A 7,092-nucleotide genomic window follows, 5' to 3' on the forward strand; every position below is an offset into this window, starting at 1 on the left:
CTATATAGGGATGACCGGTTCGCTCACAGCGCTCACTGGCTGAGCGCAGTGCGGCCAGTCTCAAAAAGGACAAAAAAATAATAATAATAAAATTTTAAAAATAAAATAAAATAAAAGCATTCAGCTTTCCAAACTGAATTATTTTCACCTATTTTGACTAGAAACCAATGTTGAGGATTGGGGAAAAGGTTGATAAGACGAGCTGATTAAGAATGAATAATGCAAATGTGACTATTATTAATTCCATTTAATTAAGCCAATTAATTTTATTAATTCTTTGTTAGAGTAGATTTTAGCCACTGCTTTCTTTCTCAGGCGTCGAGGTGGAAAATACGCTGTTGGCTCAGCTTGCATTGGAGGTGGCCAAGGTATTGCAGTCATCATTCAGAACACAGCCTGAAGAGACCAAGGACCACTGTGATCCACTCTGACTTTACTTGGCCAGGTCACAGTAAAACAGGTGACCTTCAGAGCAGCTGCTACAACTGGCCATGAACTGCCACTGAAATAGCGATTAAGTTTGATCAAGCCATGGCGAGGCAAAAATGAATTTATCATGAATAAGAGCCCGTGCCAGAAGTAGGTTCTTTCAGATTTGTACCAAATATAATGTATCTCTGAACAAAAATTCATAGAATGCCTTAAAAGAAATTGTATCCTTGCCAAATAACCACCACTTATACCTTAGGTAATATAATTACAAGGAAGTGGAATAAATGTTGCCTTAACTTTGGCTAATCTTTTGCTGTTTTTTATTGTATTAAAAAAAATTTAATTGTGGTAAAATTCACTTTACGTAAAATTTACCATCCTAACCTTTCTTAAGTGTAGAGTTTAGCACATTAAGGTGGAATAAATGTTGCCTTAACTTTGGCTAATCTTTTGCTGTTTTTTATTGTATTAAAAAAATTTAATTGTGGTAAAATTCACTTTACATAAAATTTACCATCCTAACCTTTCTTAAGTGTAGAGTTTAGCACATTAAGTAACAATCACATTGTTGCAAACATCACCACTATCTATCTTCAAAACTTTTTCATTATTGCAAACTAAAACTCTGTACCCATTAAGCAATAACCCCTCTTTCCCTGCCCGCCTCCTCCCCCCACAGCATTCACCATTCTGCTTTCTGTTTCTATGAATCTGACTACTCTAAGTACCTCTAGGTATAGGTGGAATCATACAGTATTTGTCTTTTTGTAACTGGTTTATTTCTCTTAGCATAATGTCCTCAAGGTCCATTCCTGTTGTAGCACATGTCAGAATTTCCTTCTTTTTTAAGGCTGAGTAATATTCCATTGTATGTATATTTCACATTTTGTTAATTCATTCATGGACACTTGGGTTCTTCTACCTTTTGGCTGTCATGAATAATGCTGCTGTGAACATGGGTATACAGATAACTCTTTGAGTCCCTGCTTTCAATTCTTTTGGGTATATACCCGAAGTGGAATTGCTGGACCATATGGTAATTCTATGTTTAATATTTTGAGAAATCACCATACCATTTTCCATAGTGGTGGCACCATTTTACATTCTGACTGGCAGTGCACAAGGGTCCCAATTTCTCTACACCCTTGCCACACTTAATATTTTCTGTTTTTTAGGTTTTGTTTTTGTTTTTTTTAATAGTAGTTACCCTAATGGGTATGAGGTGATACCTGATTGTGGTTTTGATTTGCATTTTCTAATAATCAGTGATGTTGAGCATCTGTTCATGTGCTGTTGGCCATTTGTACATCTTCCTTGGAGAAAAGCCTGTTTAAGTCCTTTGCCCATTTTTTAATCAAGTTTGTCTTTTTGTTATTGTCTTACGTTATTTTAAAAATATTTTGAAAACCATTTTAATTTGTATGTTGAGTGTTGTTCATAATTCATTCTGAGGTAAGTGTCCAAGGATCAAAATTACTGAACTTAGCCTTGATATTAATAACTGAGGTCATATAAGATTGTTTTTCCTTTGAATAAGGACAGTGCTGATTTTGTATTTAAACTGTTTAAATACACTTCAGTGGGAACATAGGTTCCTTAAGAAAGATTTATGTTGATTTAGGGGAAATATTTTTAAATGGAAAGTTTGGGACCTATAAAAGACTAGAAGTTTATGTCTCAGAAGAAGGCATTTGACACCTGTTCCTCCCCACCGTGAGTGCTTCCCAGCAGTTTGAAAGGAATGTTGTCATGCAATGTCTGCCACATGGCCAACTAAAATGGGGAATCTGAGACAGAAGAAAGTAGCTATTACAGATCACTGAGCTTACACTAAAACTTAGGGAAGCCTAATTGAATACCTTTGGGGCCACAAACTGAGGAGACCAACGTTTTGCCTTGTTCATTCCCTTCCACTTCCCCTGTTTATCTGAATTACATCGTATCCTCACTCCCTTTTCCACTTGCACCTCTAACCCAGTGGCTCTCAACAGGGGGCAGTTTTATCCCCTGGAGACCTTTGGCAATATCTGGAGATGTGTTTAATTGTCATGACTGGAGAGGAATTGCTGCTGGCATCTTATGGGTAGAGGCCAGAGATGCTGCTAAACACCCTACAATGGACAGGACAGCCCCCACAACAAGGAATGATTTGCCCCAAAATGTCCAGAGTGGTGCTATTGAGAAATCCTGCTCTAACTCTAGATCTACCCACCTCCTTCTCATGCCACCTCCCCCTTCTGCGTATGTATATATGCACACACCCATTTTTTTATATATGAAAATATTCAGCTTTCCAAATTTTTTCTCCTGCTTGACTGTAAACCAATATTGAGGATCAGGGGAGAGGTTGGGAAGGTGAGTAAACAGGAATAAGTAGTAGAAATGTAATCGTTATGAGCTCTTGAGAGTATCTACTTGTAAACACAGGGCTCTCTTAAATGTACCACATGGAGAAGACTTGGCCTCTCTTGCCCCATGTGTCTTGGGTTTGGAGGTGGGTCAGTGGCCTTGCTGTCCTCCAGGGCTTCTTGCAGACCAGTCTTCCCCCTCCCTTTTGCAGAATGCTGGCTATTTTGAGATTCATGCTAATCACTACCCTGCTACTAGCTTCATTTTTGTCTACTGGCTTCCCACCCGTGTCCCTTTCTCCAGTGAATTCTATCACTGCCTCTGTCACCTTTTCTTTTAACCATTAGATCATGCTTGGAAACTTTAGTATCCAGCTGGTGAAGGAACTCAGTTCCATGACCAAAGCACCAATCACTTTTTCTTTACCTCATGTCAGACATCCACTCCCTTTGGTCACCTCTTGCAGTTGGTATCACTAGAAATGACATCACCTTTGAACCTTAATCTCAAACATCCCACTCTCTGACCACAACCTCCAGTCATTCCAGCTCACCTGCAGAAGTGGCCCACTGCAACATTTCCAAACCTCATTAAGACATCCAGTCCATTGACCCCACTGGCTTTAGCCGTAAACCTTACTTCCATTCTTCCCTGCTTAGAATCCATGTTTCATCCTTTATTTTCTCCCTTGGACATACCCCCAACACTTACATTGACCTATTTGTCCTAAGACTGGATATCTGGGAGGGCAAGTCCCTGTTAACTATTTTGTTAAATTTATGAAAGCTCCATTAGGGACTTTAACTGAGAATAAGTTGAATTTACAGGTTATGAATTTTTTAGGGGAAATTGACATCTTTATAATACTGAGTCTTCTTATCTATAGATATAGTTTATAATTTACTCATGTTCTTTTATCACCTTATTTGAGGGATTTCTTGATTAAAAATCAGGAAGACTCCATTTTCCCTTGACAGGCCCTAATTCATTCATTAATTCCTTCTTTAAGGCAATAAGCAAAGGACTCAGAACTTTTCGAGACTGACATATGTCAAAGGTTTTTCAGCAAAGTTCCAGTTTTTTCTACTCGAGATAATGTTAAATAATACTTAGTACCATATCAGTACCTTCACTGGTTCCTCAAACCTTTGCTCATATGGTTTCTTCCTTTTGATTAAAACATCGGAGTAGCACGACATCCCCCTGCTTGGTCATAGGAGAGGCAGATGACAGAGGTCCACCCGTGTCAGGCCTCCAGCAGGGAGCAGGTCTGACACCTTGTTTTATTACTGGGATGATGGCCCAGGGTTGACATATAGCTTCTCTTGTTTGGGATCCTTATTGAGAGGCAGGCTCCCTCTACTCTCATAAAAGTTAAAAGGTAAGAGGCCTACATAATTTCTCATTACAAAGAACAATATTTTGCAGAACATGTTATACTTTACACTTCCTTCTTTTGCTGTAACTTGTAATAAACTATCTTTGTGGTATGAAATGACCAAGGGCACATTACCATCCTCTGGAAACACTAGTGATAGTGTATCTAGCCTGTGTCCTTCCAGATGTCACCTAGCAAATAGCCGAAGCAAACCCGCTCTCAGGACATCACCTGGCACAGGCCTTGGTGAAGGTTTATTGTTTTTCCCCACAAAGGTCTTGTGTGATTTTGTTATTTGAATTAGATCTTTTTTATATTTTCTTTTCCATTTAGTTGCTGCTAATGAATAGCTTTTAGATATTAGTATCTGGCCAGCTTGCTGAACCCTTGTATTCTAGTCATTTTGCATTGGGCTGGGACAGCTAATGCAATATTGAGGGAAATAAAATGTGGGAATGCTCATATTAGTTCATCCATAAGTGTGATGCCTACACTGGGTTCCAGACAGATGCACTTTACCAAGGTAAGGAGGTTTCCTTCTATTCAGCTAATGCAATATTGAGGGAAATAAAATGTGGGAATGCTCATATTAGTTCATCCATAAGTGCGATGCCTACACTGGGTTCCAGACAGATGCACTTTACCAAGGTAAGGAGGTTTCCTTCTATTTCCAGTTTTGCTGAGAACTTTTATGACTGGTTTATTCACTCTTCAAACCACTGTCACCTTACTTTGCTGCCACCACTTCACCCACGCTTCTCTTGCTCATGACACTGATCACCTTCATGTCGCCAATTCTAGTGGAGTCTTTTTTTTTTTTTTAATCCACTTTTATTTATTTACTTTTCATGAGTTTAAATCCTTGAGTATAGCATTGCACAGATTCTGTGTCTGGTGGCCTCACCAGGAAGGTTGCTTTGGCACAAATAATGCCATTAGTTTTCATGGGAACTAATTGCCTTTTCCCAGAGTACTCTGGTATTGCTGGGTTTGCCACCAGGAATCACTGTGTTGTTTTTGGCTTTGTACACATGAGCACATCTGCTACCCAAATAGTTTATTTACTTATTTATTTTTATTTTGTTTTATTTGGCAGGGGGCGCTGGCTGGTACAGGGATCAAACCCTGGAACTTGGTGTTATTAGCACCACGCTCTGACCAAGAGAGCTAACCAGCCAGCCCTCCTGCCCAAATAGAATTCAGTTTTATCTCGGGTATAAACACCTTCAATTTTATGAAGAGCTGTGTGCTTTCTTAGGTTCCAGAGACTCTGCTTATAGCCAGCAAAAATGGCCTTGGACCACAGCCATCCAGACATTTAGACATTTAGCCTCCCAGCGTCTTAGAAGTCCCGTTCCCAGCAGACCTCCACAGGCTCCAAGATGGCAGGAAGAGCTAGTGAAAGCTCTTCTGTCTCCATCTCAGTGGACTTCTCCAAAGCGCATGACATAGTTAACCACTCCTTCTCCTGGAACCGACGTCTCTGGCTTCTCTAGCTTTCCCCTTGCCTCTCTGACCACTCTGTTTGGTCTTCTCTGACAGCTGCTCCTCTGCTGGACTTCAGCTTGAAAGAGTTTCTCAGGGTGGTCCTCGGGTTTGTGGAGGTTTCTTCCCTATTCCCACGATTCTAAATCCCATCACATGGACATCCCACCACTGGTCTCTCCTCCAGCTTCAGACTCCGATAGCTACCTGCCCTCTTGACCTTTCTCAGGGGCGTCTTCATCTTAAACATGCCCCAAGCAGCAACTTATCATTCTCCGCTCCACCAACTCCTTCAGGTTCTTCTCTTCTCGTTGCCTGTAGCTCCCATTGGAAATCTGGGCATTTCCCTCAATTCTACCCTTTCCGTCACCCCTCATGTCTAGTCCGACAGGTTTTATCAGTTTTTTCTCTAGGACACATCTCAAATCCATCCACTTGTCCTCTCCACCTCCACCACTGTCGTCTAAGCCACCAGCATCTCTTGCCTGGACTACCAACCACAGAGCCTTTAAAGGCTCCTCCCACCGGTCTTGCTTCAGTCATTCTCCAAGCAGCCACCGGGGGCATCTTTTAAAACACAAATTATATGAGGTCACTCCCTGCTTAGATCCCTAAAATACCTTTCTGTCACCTTGGAATAAAACCCAGACTCCTTACCTGTGTGGCTTACACATGGCAGCCCTCCACACCTGGCCCCCGCTTCTCTCTAACCTGATCTCAGACCACTCCTCTGGCTCCTGGTTCTTCAGACGTGCTGCCTTTCTTGGCCTGCTCACACACCATGCTCTTTCAAGCTGTAGGGCTTTGGCAGATTTTCTTTCCTCTGTCTGCAGTGCTATTTCCCCTGCCTTCCTAGGCCAAGGTCCTGCTCATCCTTCAAGTCTCAGACGCACCAACCTCAGTCAGGTTCTGTTTGCCCCAAGTTCCTCTCCCTAGGACTCTCCATTGTAGTACCCTGACCTTTATGGAATTTTTCTGAGTTTGTATTCACTTATTAGTCTGTTTATTGGCTAGTTCCCTCATTAGACTGTAAGCTGTGTGAGGGCAAAGACTTCATGTGCCTAGCACGGTGCTGGACACAGGGTTAATGCACAATAATGTTGAGGGAATGAGTGGGTGGATAAATAAGTGCATGTATGGATAGATGATGTTTGAAGATATTGTAGCATAAAGAAAATTGCTCAGAATCATACAGAAGCAGAACAAGTAGCTACTCTCACATAATATACCCCCTTCTATCTGCATAGATTGTCATGGAAGTGTGTCTGCCCATGCACACTCGTGTGCCTGTGTGTTTGCAAGGGAAGAGGTGGAGAACTGGGGGAGATTCTAAAGGTGTTTGTTGCCTGGTCCTGGAGATCAGTAGAAAGCAATGGTATAACTGGGCAGTTTACTTTTAATCTAACTACATGTGGGAGAGAAGAGTTGGGGGAGAAGGCCACACGCAT

General features: G+C 41.3%; 1 long non-coding RNA gene across 3 annotated transcripts in view; it reads left to right on the forward strand.

Annotated features, from left to right (window-relative positions):
* The window catches only part of LOC103604979, an 8,519-nt gene extending 7,436 nt beyond the window's left edge, over positions 1–1,083 (forward strand). For 2 of the 3 annotated variants that reach the window (XR_551759.1, XR_551757.1), the window contains one exon: positions 316–738. This is a non-coding gene — a long non-coding RNA (uncharacterized LOC103604979). Of the gene's footprint in view, positions 1–315; positions 739–847 lie in introns of those variants that run through there. The other variant, XR_551758.1, reaches the window with a different exon arrangement.
* The last annotated feature ends 6,009 nt before the right edge of the window (positions 1,084–7,092 follow it).

Source organism: Galeopterus variegatus, unplaced genomic scaffold (genome assembly GCF_000696425.1).
Source record: "Galeopterus variegatus unplaced genomic scaffold, G_variegatus-3.0.2 Scaffold5518, whole genome shotgun sequence".
Classification (NCBI taxonomy): Eukaryota; Metazoa; Chordata; class Mammalia; order Dermoptera; family Cynocephalidae; genus Galeopterus; species Galeopterus variegatus.